Raw genomic sequence first — 18,487 nt, forward strand, 5'->3', positions numbered from 1 at the left:
GAGCAGATAGTCTGGACAGGACCCAGGACCTGTTATTACTCTTATTTTGCTGTGTGTCAGATGCCCGACTCCGAAAGAAGTGTGAGGGATAGCTGTGGTGTGGAGCAGAACGTGAGTGTAACGTCCAGGGAGGTACCAGTGAGTCCAGGTGCGTGAGATGTTCCTGCTGCCGAATCACGGAAAAATCACAACACTGAGCTCAGCTCCCGGTTGCACCGATACTTTGCTGGTTGCCGTTTGACTGATCATCAATGGTTGCTCCAGAGTGGCAGCATCCAGCAGTTGCTTAAGGGAATGGTAGACATTTATTTGCAGAATTAAAAAACAAAAAAGAAAAAAATAGGGAGGGGGAGGGAAAAGAGGGGGAACTGGCAAATATTTGCATCAGAAATTAAGGAAAATCCTTTTGGGTTTGTTGATAGTGTTGAGGACTGTGGAGGAAAGGCCATTGTTGCTCCCCACCAAGCAACGGCACGTGCCAGCTGCGACGGCTGGAAGTGGCTCCCGCACCGCTTCAGCTGCGTGGTCTCCCCGAATAACCCCAAGACCTGGCGCAGCCCTCCCCGTCTCTATTTCCACCCTCTTTTCCCATCCTGTTGGCACTTCCCCCATCATGCGGAGTTCTCCGGCATCCCACTTCTGCCGATGTGGAGGTCCTCGGAGAAAAAAAAAAGATGCATGCCGTCATCGGCTCCTATGGACCCTTCCCGTTACACCTCTTGAAAAACGTGCCTTGTGGATGTTTTGTTTGTGTCTCGGCGACTGGCAGCCCTTCTTGTTCATGGAAATGTCAGACCCTCCTCGTTATTGACTGCGCAGCTGGGTCTACGTGTCTCACCGCTGGTGAGGAGCTGGCCTGGGGCGAAGCCTTTCTTCCACTCGCCTCTCTCTGCCTCTTTTCGAGCCCGTGTGTCGATGAACATGAGTTGTCTCCTCCTATTTTTTATTTATACAAGGTTTTTGGGGGGAGACAGCCCGCCGTGTTTTCAGTTGGTTCTCCGCGATGAAGAAATGCTTAGCGGTTGCTCCGCTGCTTTTGTTGGTGATTTTGGGTTTCTCATGAGGTTTTGCTCATGGGTGCGCGTGCGGGCGTGGGTCCTGCTGTGGGGAGGGACATCGGTACCCCCCGTGTAGCCTGAAAGCCTTGAAAATCTCTGCCCTGGGTGCAAAATACGCCTTTTGTACATCAACTTTTCATCCTTCCTGGAGAAAATATAACAGTGCTGGCAGTCGTAGCATGGTGCCTTGTTCTTTTCTTACGGGAGCACTAGATTAATGGCAAAACCACGGCCTGGACGCCGCTCTACGGTCTCCAAAAAATCTGTTTGTTTGTCCTTCCCCCTCTGGGCTGGTGCGGCCGGTGTGAAGACGGTTCCCACCTTTCTGCTGTATGTTTTCAGATCACTGAATTCTTGCAAGACACTAGCGGGGTTTGCACCTGGGCAGCCGAGGGCCTTGGGCGGCTTCGGGGATCCCACGCCGCCCTCCGTCCCAAAGCCATGCGCCTGCAGCAGCCGCAAGCTAAAATTATATTTCCGCCTCCCCCTCCCCCCCGATCTTACAATGTTTTTAACCGTATGCACTTCAGTAGGTTTTAACTTTTTTGTCTCGAATCTAAGCAGCTTTAATCAACATAAACGCTTGCGGTGGGTATAGGTTGCTGCATTTAATAAAGGGTGAGCTTTTTTCCCCTCTTTTTCTTTCTTCTTATCCCTTATTTTGCATTCTGCCGCGCTCAATGAGTATTTAATCCCTGCCCTTCTGTCTGTTGAGATACTATGTTTTTTTAATAGTGCTTGTTTATGACTAAGGTCAAAGACAGTATTTCAGAACAAAAATTAGAGTTAGTTCATAATTGAGTACATATGTATGTTACTGTTTATTTTTGTAGTTTGCTAATTTATTTTTAAACAGCTCGGTTGAGCCAACATGTTTATAGGTCTGTTTATCACATGTCTTGCCAGTCGGAGTGCTAAAAGACACATGCTTTTCAATAGCACAGATCCGAAGTTAAATTAGATAATACCGCCAGGTAGCAATTTAATTACATTAATTGAATGTTTAGGTTGAAATGTAGTTTTGCAAAGGCTATAATGGAATACATTTATAAGCGTCTGCATATAAATCTTGGCATTTAAAAATGTTATTTGAGCCTGCCGGCGGGAAAATGAAACTCCGTCGAGTGTTTTTGAGGGAGAAATGGGGTACCTCACCAGGAGCACCGAAGCGCTTGTGCTTGGAGTCGCTTTGGGTTTGGGCACTGTCCTGGCCATCGGCGCGAACCTCTGCGGGTGCCCCTTCCCGTAGCAGGAGCTCCGGGGGAGTTACCTGGCCGGGCGGCTGCGTGGCCTGATCCCGTACGCTGGGGTCAGAAAAACAACCGCCCGCACGAGTCCTGACGGAGAGAGAAGGGGTGAGCCGGTGCTTTGCAGGAGGGCAGGGAGTCGTACCTTAGCCGACATGGAGAAAATGTTTGTCCGGCTGAAACCAAGCCCTCTCGGTCATGTACTGAGCGATTTCCCAAGCTTGCCAGCCGCCGTTCCGGATTGTACCCGCGGGCTCTGGCTGTGGGCTGCCTTCCCCGGCCGGGGAGCTGCAAAACAGCCTTCGAAAGCCAGCTCCGAGGAAGCACCGCCGAAGAGCAGAAGCTGTGAATGAACCACGCTCTCCAGCCCGGATGGGCGTAAACATTTTCAAATAACGTATTGTCAGGAGAGGGAGAGGGAAAATTCCTCAGTTTGACGGTGCCCAAGAATAGCAGGCTTGGTTAGGAAAGGACGGGAGAAACTGCTCTGGCGCTGTTTGGTTTTGCTTACACCGGTGGCTTCTGCGTGCACCTATTTCCAAGCAAAATATTAAAATCCCAGCGTTTCTAGTGGGAGCGGGGCTGGGCTCTTTGCAGCTCCCTTTTAGGATCCGGAGAGCTGAGTGAGTCTGGTTTCAAAAGAAAAAAAAAATATAAATAAAAGGAGCAGGAGACCATAGGTTGATTTTTATCGGGGCTCAGGGATAGATAAAGGGTAACCAGAGGAAAGTCACAGCTCGTGCAACATTCTTGTGCCACGGTGGGCGATCTCCTTTTGGGTGCCTGCATGCTGGGAGGGATGGAGGAGGAAGAGGGGGGGATATGCAAGACCTAAACAGCCAGGCAGTGGGAAGCGTTCGGAAATAAGCTGATGGCAAGCAGGCCGCTGGCGTTGCTCAGGCTCTTGTATTGCAAACAAGCCGGGAAAAATGCGTCGGGCTCAGCACCGGGATGGTTCCGTCTGTTTTGTACATATACTTGTGTGTGGGGACTCGGAGCCTCTCCCTGGTGCTTATCTGGGTTGGGTCAACTGAGGTGTGGGTTTTTTCCCCAAATCACACCTTTGCTGAGTAGGCGATCTCTCCAAATACTCATCCCCAGATAAGGCATGGCTGAGACAGGGGGCAGCAGGAATAACTCTGCAGGTCCAGGTCACCACAGACCTTCTCTGAAGGACCCAAGGCTTTAGCAGATGGCTGAGGAGCGGTCGTGTTGTTCTACCCAGTCTTACTCATTGCTTTCTCCAGCGTGTAGCTTTTCAACTCAGGCTTTGCTTGGACGCAGGTTTCATCCTGCGGCCTTTTGTACACCTGGGATTAGCTCCCAGACGCTGTCTTTGGGAGCTCTACCCCAGCTTTGCTGTGCTCTGGTGGCCCGAGCCAAATGTCCCCACCAAACTCGTTCAAGACTGCCTGCAGGACCCGTCGCTGCTTTGGGCTTCTGCGCTTGCAGCGGGGCTTGGAGCGCGTCTGGCACACTCCGGGGTGAAGCCTTCCGCTTAGTTTCCCTTGCAAAGCACCTAATAAAAATGCACACAAACTCTTCGCTGCACTGAACCCAAACACGGCAAGCGGGGCCATCTGGGGCATCTCCTCCAGACGAAAATCCTCATGTAGATACAGCCAGTGGTGCTCTTGTGCTAATGCAAAACACCCACACAGATGAAAGGAAGGGATTTTTCTGGTTGTGGAGACTAGGTGAAGTTTCCTGATCCAAGCAGGAGATTTCCATGCCCTATGTGAGAGGTTTTCATGAGTGTGGCTTCACTAATGGCTGGAATTGAGGCGAGACGTGGGTACAGACAGAGCCTGGAGGAGCAGAAGGGGATGCCACGCTCCGTGGTTGCACAAGCGAGAGGAATTAGTAGGTACAGACGTGTGTGAGGAATACGTAGGAGCACTGGCACAGTTCGTGGTGACTGGCCTCACGGTTTGGGTAGTGGGTGCCTGCTTTTCCCGTCCACAAGATGTAGCAGTTTTTGCCTTACCACCTGTACTACACCTCTTGTTTGCCCCTAGTCTTGACGGGCTAACGCTTGCTTCCAGCCCCATGCCAAAGGACAAGTAATGTTGAAACATGGGTTTTCAAGTCGAGGTGCCCCCAGTGAACTTGGCATTTGGGGTGGTGGTGGGTGGTGTTTTTGAAAAGTCAGACTTTCTAGAAAGCCCCCAGGATGGAAGAACTGAAGAGCTCCAGTTTCTTCTCCAGCTTTCAGGTGAAAGGTGGATTCCCCATGCGTCCTGATGGACCTCTGTGGTGGGGCCCAGCCTCGTGGGCCAGCTGACTTCTGCTGAAAAAACACAACCCAAAGGGATTACTGGACATGTTTTGAAGCCCGTACAAAAATATTTAACTCTGTTAATAGCGTTTGCTTTCTCTTCCTCTTGCTTTCCCCACCAATCTATAAAGCGCCGGTTCTTTCAGGGCCTGATTTGCATGCGAACGTGGGGTGGCCATTCGTCCCCTCATTTGATAACTTGTGACTAACTGTCTTAAAAAGCTCTTGTCGGTGGGGTTTTCCCATCCCCTCTCTTTTTAGCTGAAAATAAGTGACTGATTTATTTTTTTTGTCTTACAAAAGCTCACCTCTGGCCCGAGACCAACCAGGGAAAGTTTCTGCTGCAAAGAAAAAATAGTCCAAAACCAGAGGGTTTCAATGAAAGTCTGAACGTAAAGCTGAAGTTACAGTGGCCACCACCAGGTGATTACCATAATGCCGGGTGCTTATTGCTCGGCTTGAGGTTTCCAAATGCTTGGGAATGATTCCAGCTTGTTTGGGCTCGGGAACAAAACCTCTCTGAGATGCCGCAGCCAGGGTGGAAGGGATCCAGGGAGCTGCGGGAAGCGGTGCAGCACCGTCCCCGCACTGAAGGCTTATTTTAATGGCTAAAGCTAACAGAGCATCCCGCGGCGTTGCGGTAGGAATGTTTGCAGGCCGAGTTCAAAACGCTTATTTAAAAATGATCAGTCACGGCCTAAAAGCTGCCTTGCTTACTTATTTTAGGAAGGAGAGTGAGAGGTAGGACTGCTGTGCTCAGGATGCTGAAGTGGTACCTGCTTTAGGATCAGATTGCAGCCTTTTACGTTGGAGGGCATCTTCCTTCACCCCCGATTCTGCTGGCATCCTTGCGAACAAAACCATCGCCGTCTGGGCTACGACTGAAAAAATTGGTATCATAGAGAACGGCTGCATACAGCCTTTTTGGGGTTCGCAGAGGTTTGTGCAGCCTAAGGCGTGAGAGTTGAGCACGGGAGCAGATACACATGCTCTGTGGATGGTCTTCTGCTCTTCATTTCGTTTGCAGTGGGATCTGTGTTTGCAAAGATCTTCTTTCCCTGAGTCTTTGAGGGTAGTCCACTTAAAGGACTCGCAGAGCTATATTTTCTTTACAGTAATGAGGCAGCGTGACATAGCAGTCGTGGGAAATCTGATAGGCTTGGGAGACCCTAGGAGGGTAGAAAATTACTTAATTTACTTTGTGTGCAATAGTCTTAATTTTCAACTATTTGAACAACTGATTGCTGGGGCAATCATCAAATCTTCAGAGTTAAGATGTTTCCTGCTGGAACGGAGCATTAGCTAAATCAGCGATGGCTGGGGATGGCAAAACAGAGCGATTGCGAGCGTCCATCTGAGGTTAAAGAGAAGATTAAAACCAAATCCCCGAACCTGAGCCACATGGCTTTTTTATTTTTCGGGAAGGGTGAGGCAGGTGAAGCTCACCCGGTCTGGTGGTTAATTTTCTGCGTGGCTCCGGCCGTGGCTCTGGCAGGTAGGAGCTGGGTCCAGTTTGCTTCCGAGCGGGTGAGAAGCCGTCTGCTCGGTGATTCCCCTGGTATTTGCTCATTGTGAGTAAAAGCGATAAAATCTAGCGGTGGAATTACGTTATGTCTCAGGTGCTTTCTTTCCAAATTAGTAATAATCCTATGTGTCTTTGACCCATTTCGCAGAGACGGAGGGCTGGATTCTGCTGCTCTTTTTTTTGTAAGCAGCCGGCTGAAGCAAGTAGACCTTGAGTAAAGGGATTAGAAACTGGTCCTTCTTTAGGGTTAAGTGTAGGAGTCCTTGTGCTGTGAGTGAGTCCTTCCTTGAAGGAGTTTTCCCATTGATTTGGACGAGAGATGCCTTGCGTAGGTACCTACTCATCAAGAAACTCACCGTTTAGCTTACGGGGACAGAAATAGCAGCAGCGTAAGTGCGGAGCGAGGCACCCGCTCGCACGGGGAAGGGCGATGGGACCTGTTTTATTCATCAGGATAGAGCTTGTACTGGAGCAAAAATGACAGAGGACTTTTCATTATGAAAACTGTATAGGCCACTGAAAAAAAGCATTTGTAATTGTTTAGAAAGGAAAATGGGCATGAATATTAAGAGACCTTCTCCTGCCTTTCTGTGCCGGTGGAAAATGAAAAATTCAGTGTGAAAGTATTTTCTTATTTAAAAAAAAAAAAATCTGGACTATAAAATGCAATACTAATTTCTGAAGGCTGAGAGCTGCATGAGTAAGAATATTTAATTACAATGGCAAAGTCCAAACATTTCCTAGCGAGCATTCATTGCGTTAATAATAATTAATTAATTCCTTGGCTAAAACATACATCCTGCTCTTGTTCTTTTAGTGGGCTGGGAATCCGATCCCGCTTTTTATTTTATTTTGCTGACAGCCGCCCAGCAAGTAGGGAGGGTAGAGGATGGAGACTATTTACATAAACAGAGGCTTTATGTTTCACTATGTAGATGGTTACGGTTTTGGTTAGCAGACTTCTGCAAACGGAGGCGAGGACTTGAAGCAGCTCAGCTGATTCAGGGGGACTGAGTATCTGACTGCTACAGCGATAAGTGTCTGTACAAATATTTATACAATCCCGATAGTCTTTTGAATTGCATTATTACAACACAAAAAGCTGTCAGATTTCCAGGGTTTCCGAGGCGTACTTCTTACGGCTCGCATACATTTTGCCAGCGGATGCGAGCGAGCTCTGCTCGTGCTCAGAGCCGGCTGGACCCGCGCCATCGCCCAGCCGGGAGCGGGGTAGGTGCCGAGCCCACGCAGCACCCAGCCCGAGCTGATAAGTCCTGCGGAGAGGCTGGCTATATTAGTTCAGGCTTAGCACTGAATTTATGCAATCACGTAGCACGGGGCTGACTCAAGAGCAGCCGCAGAGTGAGATTGTGGGCTGAACAAGCTGAGGGCCACCTGCAAGGGGGGGTGGAGAGGTACCCCCCTCCATTTGAGAGCCACGTTTTAATGCCAGGCTGCAAATTCCCATCTTACCCTGACGTGCTGCTCCTCTCTTGGTTCTGACCCCAAGTCTGCAGCCGATTGTGGGAGGCTGCCTATCAACTGAACGTCCCATCAGGCCCCATATAGGAAAATGACAGTCGTCACCCAAAAGTAGAGATTAGGAGGCTGTGGTGGCTTATGCGCCGGTCGGGTGCAGAGCCAGATGTAAATGGATTTGGATTAGGTGTAGAAGAGGTGCCTTTTCTGCTGGAAGTTATTCCAAATATCCATGTAGGTAGGTAGCCCGGTGTTGCTGACATGAATGGTTTTATGCTGATTCTCGCCGCATCTCTGTTTTTTTCTTAAAGCTTTCTTGGAGCCATGTGATTACGGGATCCTACTGGCACTCTGGGATAAGACTTAAAAATGGGACTTCAGTCCCACTTCAGATCAAATATACACAGGCAAGGTTCACACTGCTTGCTGCCATGAGGCCAAAGGGATTATTCCAGATCTACAAAACCAACAAGAGTTTGAGTCAGTAGTAGGGAAAGCTGGAGGCTTCATGAAAGTTATTTGAATAGATCAAACGCTTCCAGTGGAAAGAAGCAGCTGTCCCGGAGTGGAGTTGGAGCACATCAGTAGCTGTCCCTGCCTGGGTAGAGAAAGCCACGTATTTTCACATGCTGATAGCGGTTGCATGTCCTGTTGCACACTTATTTGTAAGATTAGGAGTTTGGAAAACGTTTGCAAGGTTGTGAAACTGGAGTCCGGGGCTGCTGCAGGCCTCCTGATGTCCTTCAGCGTCACAGCTCAGGATAGTTCTGGTTTTTAGGGGTGAGTGTGTGTCTTCCAACAGCTGTGAGTGTATTTCCAGGGGTTTCAAAGGAATGGGCTCTTTACTTCCAGTGCAGCATTCGTTTGTTTTTAGGGCATGTTTTTCCCCAGGGAAAGAAGAGTAGCAATCCTATGATCAAAGAAACAAAGCAAATTGCTGTGGAATTTCTGCCTAACAGTATTTAAATTAAAAAAAAAAAAAAAAAAACCAAGATGGTATATAATTTATAAATGAGTCATGCATGCCTCAGCTCTGGCCTCCTGGAGCAGCGTCCGAGATGTCAGGTTCAGCAGCCAGCGCTCCAGCAGCCTTTTACCTTAGGCAGCAGAGAGCAGCGTCTGTCCTCTGCGGCTGCCCATCGCCTGGGACCCATCGTTGTACAGCGAGAGCAGAGCCATGAGACTGCTTCATCCGCATCTCCAGCTGCAGCGATCCCCTCCGCTGCTGCAAACACACTGGCTTGGACGGATGAGCTGGATGCAAGAAAAGAATTTGAGTGAGTCAGGGAGGGAGAAATCGCCTCCTGATGCTCCCAGTAAGTAATAAAGCCAGGTTTTCCGTGGTGGCTGGTTAATTCGCTGGGACTGCTGTGTTGGCCCTGCTCCTGCAGCACCCAGCGCCGCAGCATCCTTGCTCGCCCAACTGGCCAGTATCGCTGGACGGACCATGCACAGCGCAGCAATGTGGTTAGCCAGATAACGAGGGCATTAACCCTCTTTTTCTGACCGCGTTCTAATAGGAATAGCCCCACTCCTGAAATTTCATCTGCACACGTTATGTCAAAATCATCTCATTTGGCCGTGAGGTGCGGATTGCTGCTGTGCCCGGCTGGGGCGGATGGGTTGGGGTATCTCCCCTCCCTCCCTGCAGAGTTTTTTGAGCTGTTGTGCGGCAGCGCTGTGCTCAGAGAGGCTTTGCCGGGCAAGAATGATTGGGGCTGGTTTTCTAGAAGCGGTGGGGTTGTGCTTGAAAATGCCTAAGCGGCTTGGGATGGCTGCGCGTGTTTCCCTGGCAGCCTCTTTTAGCTTCCAGCAGGGATGTGCTCTGCGACTTCAGCATCCCAGCTCCAGAGCAGGCAGGCAGAAGCAGTAAGTGCTAAGGGCGAGTTTAAGGCAGCGTTATTAATTTCACAAAAACAAAAAGAAAAAGTCGGTGTAGTGTATTGCTCAATGTATAGTGTAGCTCTGTTGACCAGAAGCATTTTGTTTGGTGTCTCATGGGCAGCGTAGCTGGAGCGGGCAGGTTTTGAAGCGGTCAACTGTGCCCCTTGCTGTTTCTTCCACCGTAGCTCTGTCCTTCTCTGGATGAGCGTAGAGGCACGGCCATCCCCATCTCGGGTGCCAGAAGTGGCGACTGTAGGGAAACACCGATTTGGCGGGGTTTTAAAAGCTCAGCTTTAGAAAAGATGGGAAAGTAAGCGCTTAAAACTGCGGGATGTACAGCACAAGGCCCATGCTGTGTTTGTAGCCCTGCAGCTGGTTACAGCCTGCACGGGTCTGATCCTGATCACCCACGTGTCCTACAGAAGTGGGCAGGGAGCTGCTGTAAGGGGACGGGTCCTGTCCCTCGGCTCCCATTTCAGTGTCCTCCAAGGCTGTCCCTCGGACATGGGGAAGCATGGTGGTGCTGGGGTCTCTGTAGAGCTGGAACCTCAGACAGCAGCAAAACTGGCGGGTCGTCAGAGTTCAGAGGGCCTCATCCTGCCCCAAAAGCGAGGGACGGGCAGTTTCCCCCCAGCATGGGAGCTGTAGCCTTGGTACTCCATGAACAGTACCAAAATGTACATCTGAGTTTTGTGGTTTGTCCCTGCCTACTCGTACCCTACAGATACCTTGTTACAGCATCTGCACAAGCACTTCTGAGGGGTAGAAATAAAAACGTATGCATGTGCTGGCAAACATTCATATACGTGAGTGGCCTCGGCTCCGAAAGGGTAAATACGCTTTAGAAAATTGCCTTTAATCACAGCGAGAGCTTTTCCTCTCCTTACCCAGGGACTGGAGCAGGGGTGCAGGGGAACGGACTGGAGCCGCTTCGGCCGGTTTCTCCGTCTCTGCCTGGCGCAGGGGGTGGTGACGTGGGCTCCTGGGGATGGCTCGGTGACAACTGAGCGGGGAAGTGCCCTTCAAGGGCTGAGTGTTATGGCTTTCTGAGGAATTTTAACGTATCTGTGTTTATTACGAGCGTCTTCCAGCAGTAACGCGTGCCCGGGCGGACAGACAGACAGGCGGTAGGATCCTCTCCCCACGAAAGCCCGCGGGGAGCCTGCAGCAAACCCCGCCGACTGCCTGGCCGCAAACCCAGCTGCTGCCCAACGCGTTGCCTAAATGGGCAGATGTCGACGTTGCTCAATGCGACGAAGACCCGAACGTCTGTTTATTAACGGATAAGATGGTCAGGCCGGCGTACGGCGCACGAGCTGGCCCCGTGCAGCTCCTGTGGTTTCCAACCGTACTTATCGAGGGAGGGGGCTGTCTGCCCAGGGAGGGTGTTTCCTCTAATCGGTAACTTCACATGCCGATGGCAGGCAGATGTGCCGGGGGGCAAAGGCTCGGCTTTTTCACAACAGCTGCTTTTGCCGGGCTTGGGGGAAGGAGTCATCTAAGGCAAGGCTGGGGAGTTTGGAAGAAACATTTTGCTCAGAATGAGTAAATACTCCCCGAGAAAGGGTAGCAAGTGGGCACCTCACAGCCACCCCCTTGGCCATTAATTTTCACCTTCCAACGTAGGAGGAACTGACTCAGCCCAGTATTTCCTAGCAATAAGTTTAGCTCCAGAAACCCTTCCCCAAGTCCTTTAGAGGCTTCTTCTATTGTCCACCCTCTGTCCCCGAGACGCTGCGGGCAGCGCGCGAGATGGTCGCGGGCTCAATTTAACGGCATCTCTCCTGCTTATCAGACTATATAATAAACATGGCTTTTAGGGGGGATTTTTTGGGGAGGGGTGCGAGGCGGGCAGTGAATGGGGAGGCCAGACACCATTGTCTGGCAAGAATGCGAGTCCCCGGGGGCGAGCGCGCCTGGGCTTGCCTTCTAAATTGTCCCAGCATCAATCCCCCCCTCCTTTGCGGGATTTCCTTCTCCAGCCGGGGTTTTGTTTCGGAACAAGCGTTGGTCAAACAAGCTTTTGTTTGCGGTCAGTTGCTTGGCACACATACACCACTTCTGGTGGGGGACAATGAGGAAGCTGTTTCGGGGGCAGCTGCGGTGGGACTGAAAGGGAATACTGATGGAAAAAGGGCGCGGGGAGGAAATAGCTGGGTGGAAATTAATGGAGAGGATCTTACGAAGTCCGGGTGCCGCAGCTAGGTTGGGAGGGCGTCGGGGAGCCCTTCGATCCAGCTGCCTTGCCCTGCTCACCAGCTCGTGCTGGTTTGTATTGCTTTTTCCCCCAGGATACCCTGCCTCGGACCTGCTTCTATGAGCCAGCGAGCAAGTTGGACAAAATATTTGCGACGGTGCGTCTAAAAAGCTTTCTTTCAGGAAGAAGTAAACTATTTACGGCAATAACAGAGTTTAAAAGGAATTGTATAAGTGAGACTGACTTCTTTGTCAGCAAAAATTGCAGCAAAACCTGTTCATAGATGACATTAGCTAAATGACATTACGTACGTATGTCCTTTCTTTCACATTTCCTGTAATCCTGTTACGGCATTGTGCCATTACCTCAAGCACTGTCATCTTTAAATGCTGTCAGATCTTAACTGGGTGGCCAAGGACATCGGAAAAGGATCGAGGTGAAGCTGATGGCAATTTCAGACCTGCCGTATATACGGCCATCTCCCAGCCTGCCCCCGGACGGGGTGTTTTCTGATAAAACATTCAGGTAAAGTGATGATTCAAGGGCTTTTACATCTTTTATGGAGCTGCTACCCATCACCAGAGCGTCCAGCATCCTTTCTGGGGAGCGCGGGGGGTCGGGCACAGATGAGGTGTCGGAGATGCTGGAGGTGGCAGGTATGAGCCCTGTGCTTGCTGGTGCTTGTTGGAAAGTGCTCCCGTCCCCAAGAAAATGAGGACCCGGAGGTAAGCAGCTGGAAAATGCCCCTGCGGGACCGTGGGCAACACTTCCACTCCCCCTACAGCCTTTGTGGCATTAACGGCCATTTGCAAAGCACGCCGAGCTCCTCGGACTTAAGGTGCGATTGAGTGCAACATCTCGGTGTTAATCGTTTTTAACGTTATTGCTCTCTTATTGCATTATTGTTAAAAAAATGACGTGAGGCCAATTTCTTTTACTCCAACCGGGAATGCGCCGCTGTGGTTTTTCAAAAGCGCTACGAGAAGTGGCAGCAAATGGGAGGATTGCGACTTCTGCCGTTTACCCGCTGAAATATTCAGCGCTCTTAAGCCCGAGGAGTGGGAAGCGTTGGCGCCGAAGCAGTAGCCTGTTTAAACTGGCAGCCCCTCTCGTCAGGTTATAATAGCGATGATGATAATTGCCAGCTCCGGGGGCAGGAACTGTTCGTTTCGTTATCTCTGGGTGCAGTGCCGCGCTCTGAGGGGCTCCGGTCCCCCGTGGCGGCCGCCGGACCTGGCTGCAGTGCAAATAACGGCAGCCCTGAACCTGAAACGCTCGCTGCAGGCCAAAGTCTGTGGTCAGGCACGCGGAGATGTATCTGGTTGCCCGTCTTTGGCCCCCGTGGGCTGGTTTTCCCAAAAAGCAGAGCTGCCCTGTGGGAGACTGCGTGTTGGCAGAAAGGGAGGCGATGCCACCAGGGACCGGCACGTGGCTCCCCGATGGGTTGTCCCGGCTGCGTGGAAGCAGAGGTGCTGCTGGCAGGTCACAGTGTGCCCCGTGTCCTCCTGTGCACCGGGATGTACAGCAGCCTACGTGGGCTGACTTTGCTAGCGTAAGCAGATGGGCGATGGAGGTTCCAGACCCCTTACCCGATGCGTCAAGTAAAGAGGTGAAGAGCCAGAAGAGGAAGACTCGTGGATGAAGAGCAGGAGAGCGGCTCTCTTCTGAACGGCAGCCGTGTTCATTTGGCCCAACATGAGGGTTAGACAGCAGCAAGGCCCAGAGTTTAGTCCCAATGATGCTAAAGAGCAGGGCCTGGATCCCCGAATCTTCCTGCTGAAAAATAACAGCGGAACAGCCCATGGAGTAAGGGGGCATTTGTCCCAAGAAAGGGTGTCATGATATGACTGTGTAGACTACGCAGAAGATTATTCGCTTAATCAGGTGAGGTTAGGGGTTTTTTATCGCTATCTGTTACTGGTATCTAAGTGCTGGCAGTTACAACATTTAATTGCTAGAAGATGGGATTCTCTACAATCTGTTCCGTATGCTTAAAAACTCTTGTTTCCATTGCGTTCTTTACCATCAGTGCTATCTTAATCCATCCTCTGAGGCCAGTCCTCTGGTCTTATCCTCTGCCGATCCGACACCTTGAGCAGCCAAAAGTCTCCACTCCAGGTCGTCCCAAATGAGTGCCGTCCTCACCTGCCGGTGGCTCTGCGCCCTTCTTCTGCATGGGGGAAAAGTGACCTGCAAGATGTGCTGGAGCCACCTCATCTCCCCTTGCATCCCACAGCCCCCAGCGGGGCTCTCCCTGGAAAGGTCTCAATCCGGCGCTCCTAAACTGGCCACGGTTTGTGCATCGCTGCCCCATCTGGCAACTAAATTAGTGCTGGAGGAGAATTTTTCTCTCTTTTCTAAATATCTTAATAACTGAAGATTTGGGTGTAAAAGCATTAACTGCACTCAGTTCACTGGGGTTTTTTTTATCAGTCATAGCTTAGCTTTTTTTCCCCCTATAGGCACAGGAACCATTTATAGCCGAGGTGGACCGAGTTTGCAACTTATTAATCTCTCCCTTGCATGTGGGTTGAAAAGAGACACCATGCCTTTATCAAAAGCCAGGCTAGCACAAAAGCCTATGCAAAATCATCATCAAATCCTATTAGAGGTGGAAAATATCTCTTAGATCATCTCATTCATTTCCCTGCCAATGCTAGACTGTTCCTGAGAGTTAATTTTCTAGTGTCTGCTGCTGACTCCCTGTGTGACTGCAGGTCTGTCATCTTGCCTTTGGGTTGTCACTGTAACTTCCACTCGTTTCCTCGCATTTCCAAACAAGCCTGGTTTTGTTCGGTGGTTGCCTGTGTTAGTATTTGCCGTGCATTACGTATTATCAGTGGCTTCTACTCGGAGAGCGTCACCAGACCTTGCTTGCGGCTGGGAAAGGCATCCCCGTGGGATGGGGAGTGCTGGGTGCTTGGGGGAGCTCGCGGAGTGCCGTCCCCCAGACCAGGACCCCATCCCCTGCAGCCACCGCTACCTGCTGTAGGTATCGGGGAAACCGACATCTCAAAGGGAGGTTTCTCTCCCGCAGTCGCGGCCGTGGGTTCAATGCGAGCAGGTCGTCCCCCGTAAAGCACTCCCCTTCTCCCAACCTCTGCGGGCGCCGCCTTCGATAAACTCCCACCCCGAAGTCCTGGGCTGGCTGTGACATCCACTCAGCAGGGGGAAAAATAATAATAATTCAAAGCTGGAGCTATTTATAGCATTAAGCAAATGCAGATTTCATCAGGGTTTGTTTCAGAGGAGGAAACGGCGTGTAGGAGCGGAGTAACCTTACTTGTAACTTCCAGCTGGCGCTGGCGGCGGTGATTGAATTCCCCGACACGGCGAGAGTCTGGGCAGCCCTGCCAGTGCTGGGAAGGTCAGTCCAGCAACTGTCCCCTGGAAAGCATCAAAAGCACGAGCTGTCGATAGCGACCCGCATTTGCAGAAAATCCGAGGGCTTTCTAATTAACTGAGGATCTCTAAATTAGAGCGAAGCCGCTCGACAAGCCCCTTCGTACGCCTTAAGTGTCAGGGCTCAGCTGATCGCCGCATCTAACAAGCGGCTGATTTTTAACAGTAGCTCCGAGACTCAATCAGCTCCTAATGGCTCCGTTTCAAAATGTTTCAGTGCATTTTTCATCTCTTACTCTGGAATTTATGCTCTTTGTTCCCTGCTCAAATATTCTGGCGCTTTTCCTTAATTTCAGGCTTCTGCCTTGTGACGGCTCCTCTGCCCTCACTAGGCAGCTCATCGCTTGCCTTTCCCCGCACGCGATCCTCTGCCGCGGCCGCTCGCTCTGCTTTCTAATCAGTAAGTTTCAGAAATTCCCCCTTCTCTCCCCCTGACGTATAGGCGGTGCTGCGGGGTCTGGAATTTCATAATCAGAAGGAAACGCACGTTTAAACAGACCCCTGTGTAATAAGAGCTGAAAAGTGGTTTTATTTCAGCTTTAAACCCCCTCCCTTCAAGCTAGCGAATGCAGTTTGCAAATGCACCTGATCTTGACCTCCCTCCCGCTGCTTTTATGCAGCGCTGCAGATTTGGACGCTGGCGCTCCTGATTTACACCACGGCAAATGAGATCAAATCCTCATTTTGGCTGCATTCACAGCGGAGTAAGAATATGCACATTTAAACTGAGGGCTTCGAGCTGCTGGGAAAACGACGGGGGGGATCTTTCCCGACGTGTAACTCCCGCCACCGGTAATGAGACCCACGCGAGGCATCCTCGGGAAGGCGGCAGGATAAACTCCCACGTAAGCAGTGATTAGGAAGAGATAAATTCCATGCAGGAAGGTAGACAGTTAAGCAGCAACTCTTTAAGACTTCTCTGCGTGTGTTTATGTTCAACGGCTTATCCATATCTTGGCAATTATTCATGTGAAATAGAATATAAATCCCACTGCTTAATTTTTCTTCGAAAAATTTCTCAAGGTAATCAAATCCCGAAATGCATATTCTATTCCGGTGGTTTTATCAGTAAATCAAATTTTTATCATTTATCAGCAAAAGTTAGATTTAAGCATCCTCACTGTAATGTTTGAAAGATGAACATTTGTTTCAGTGGGTACTGTGCCAATCAATAATCTTCCAGCTTGACTCAGCTATCAATTATTGCTGCAATTATTTGTCTAGTTGGATATTTAAAATGTCATCAGAAAGAGATGATTACATATTCCAGAAAGCAAGGCACTGTATAATCAGATGAACTGAATCCAGTTAAATGTAGTGTGGTACTAACCTGTCCTTCAAAGCTGAATTCTGCAGCCGCGACTGAAACAACAGCTTTCTGCATTATTGTAAGGAAACAGATCTTAACCTTGGAACAGTGCGTGTTATTGGGGTCGGGTAATACTCGGCGAGAGGAGACCTTGCAAGCCTGGAAATTGAATCAGCCTTACTGACATAAAGGAGGGAGGGGTTTTTTGGGGCGGGGGGAGGGCTGGTTTTGTTGGATTTCATCTGCAAATCTATAAATAAGAAAATCCACTCTTTATCTGCCTTTCTGGGAATTTAAACTCCTGAGCTCGAAGCGCCAAGTTTTCGTATGCCCTTTTTGCATTCCTTGACTTGATGTATGTATGGTAAATACTCTCTGTGCCCCGAGAACGCAATAAAGCTGTAGCAATTCTTGCAAGTCTTACATCCTCCAAACTCCAGATATTCGGAGTATTATATCATTTTCAACTTCAAGGATATCGCAGCGATGGAGAGGAGACAGAATAAACCGGAGGAGACCGGACAACTTTACGACACCTTTTGCTCCTATTTGCAAAGCAGGGAGGGGAAAATACATATATTACCGATTCTAGTAATACTCGCTTGTGCAAGTTATGAAACTAAACGTCGTAGGATCTGGTTCAGCACTTGCTGTGCTTGCAACTCCGTGGTGACATTGAACTTGCTCAGGGACAGAATAAACCTTTGCCTTCCTGGCAGATGATTTGCAGGTGGAGGTGTCGTTTGGGGGGACCTGCGGGTCCCCTGACCCACTTTGTCAGGGTGGTTTGCTGCTGGCTAAATATCATTAATTTGAAAGCAAGAGGAAAGCGAGCCAAAGGGGAAGGCTGGGAGAGAGGAGAGTCTGAAGAGGATCCATCTTGGGAAGGAAAAGGTGGAATAAGGCTCTCAAGGAGACCCCATGTTCATGCACGTCCCCAAGCCCATCACTTGGCTGAGGGCTGGGGCTTTTCGGCCCCCCCGACGCCCTGCCCGAGGCGCTGGTGGGAACAGGGGTGCCGTGGGATGGAGAAGGGGACCTCGGCAGTGCCTGGCTGGTGAGAAGGGCCGAGGGGGGCTGGCAGGGACCACCACATCTCTGCAAAGCGATAGTTTAAATATATGTGCTTTATAGAGCCGGGCACGTCAAATAGAGATGCTAATATGTGAAACGCAGCAAAAATAAAGCAAGGCCGTAGGTGATGAGGAGACTTGTCGGCCCGGCGGTGCCCTGGCAGCAGCGTGCCGGCCGGTGCGCAGCGGTGGGAAGGCGCCAGCCCCCGTTTCTCCCTGGGAGAGGGCCCGCAGCCATTTCAAAATGCCAGCGCGCTTCAACCTCTCCAGGAGTGCCCCGTGCGGTAGGGCCGCCGCGTCCTCCAGCGAGGTCCCGCAGCGCTGATCGGGTCACCAAGCGTTAGCGGCTCTTCCCAGGAAAGCAGCATCCTGGCGTCGCGGCTGAGTCTCCCTATATGCGAGAGAGATGTCTCTGTACGATGTGCATTGCCGAGCAGCGTCCACGATGCACGCTCACCTCTGCCGGGCGCCGGCTGCCAGGCTGAGCGGTGCCGAAGCTGCGATACGAACCAGGAGAAACACCCCACCGCCGGCATCTGCCAGGGCTCGGGAGTCTCGTGCCGCGGCTCACCCCCCACCGGCAGGGATGAGCTGAGATGTCACGCTAGAGCATCTCCTTTTCCTTCGCAAGAAACTTTTCGAAGTGCGCTCTGCTTTTTTTTTCAGATGCCGCTGGCCGGGGAGAAAACAGTAGAAAAGGAAACAATTCATCACATAGGTGTATGAGAGCGAATAGAATTATTTGGAAGCTCTCTGTAGCTGTATATTTACACCACTGCATTTAAAAAGTGAATTATTGACTTGATTGTCCTCCAGCAGCCACCAGGTAAATGCATAATTACGGCCGTTGGAGCAAGGTGTTGTTCGCTGGATAGTCAGGTTAAGCTTTGAAAGGGTTTTGATGCTCCTTTCGGCACAGGGCTTGGATGCGGCTTGGTCCTTGGTGGGTCACAACCCCGGTGGCCCTTCCAGCAGGGGACACACCTGGTGCCAGGTAGGTCCGGCGGAGCTGATGTAGCAGGTGTCATCCCAGCG

General features: G+C 50.7%; 1 protein-coding gene and 1 long non-coding RNA gene across 11 annotated transcripts in view; one reads left to right on the plus strand and one right to left on the minus strand.

Annotated features, from left to right (window-relative positions):
• The window catches only part of BCL11A (BCL11 transcription factor A), a 73,464-nt gene that overhangs the window by 35,991 nt on the left and 18,986 nt on the right, over nucleotides 1-18,487 (plus strand). The gene's annotated exons all lie outside the window — the stretch shown is intronic.
• On the minus strand, nucleotides 3,059-10,725 carry LOC142081154 (uncharacterized). Its single transcript, XR_012673259.1, has 3 exons — nucleotides 10,359-10,725; nucleotides 4,892-9,721; nucleotides 3,059-4,595 (listed from the first exon to the last, which is right to left on the minus strand). It is a non-coding gene; the product is annotated as an uncharacterized LOC142081154 (long non-coding RNA).

This window comes from Calonectris borealis, chromosome 3, assembly GCF_964195595.1.
Source record: "Calonectris borealis chromosome 3, bCalBor7.hap1.2, whole genome shotgun sequence".
NCBI lineage: Eukaryota > Metazoa > Chordata > Aves > Procellariiformes > Procellariidae > Calonectris > Calonectris borealis.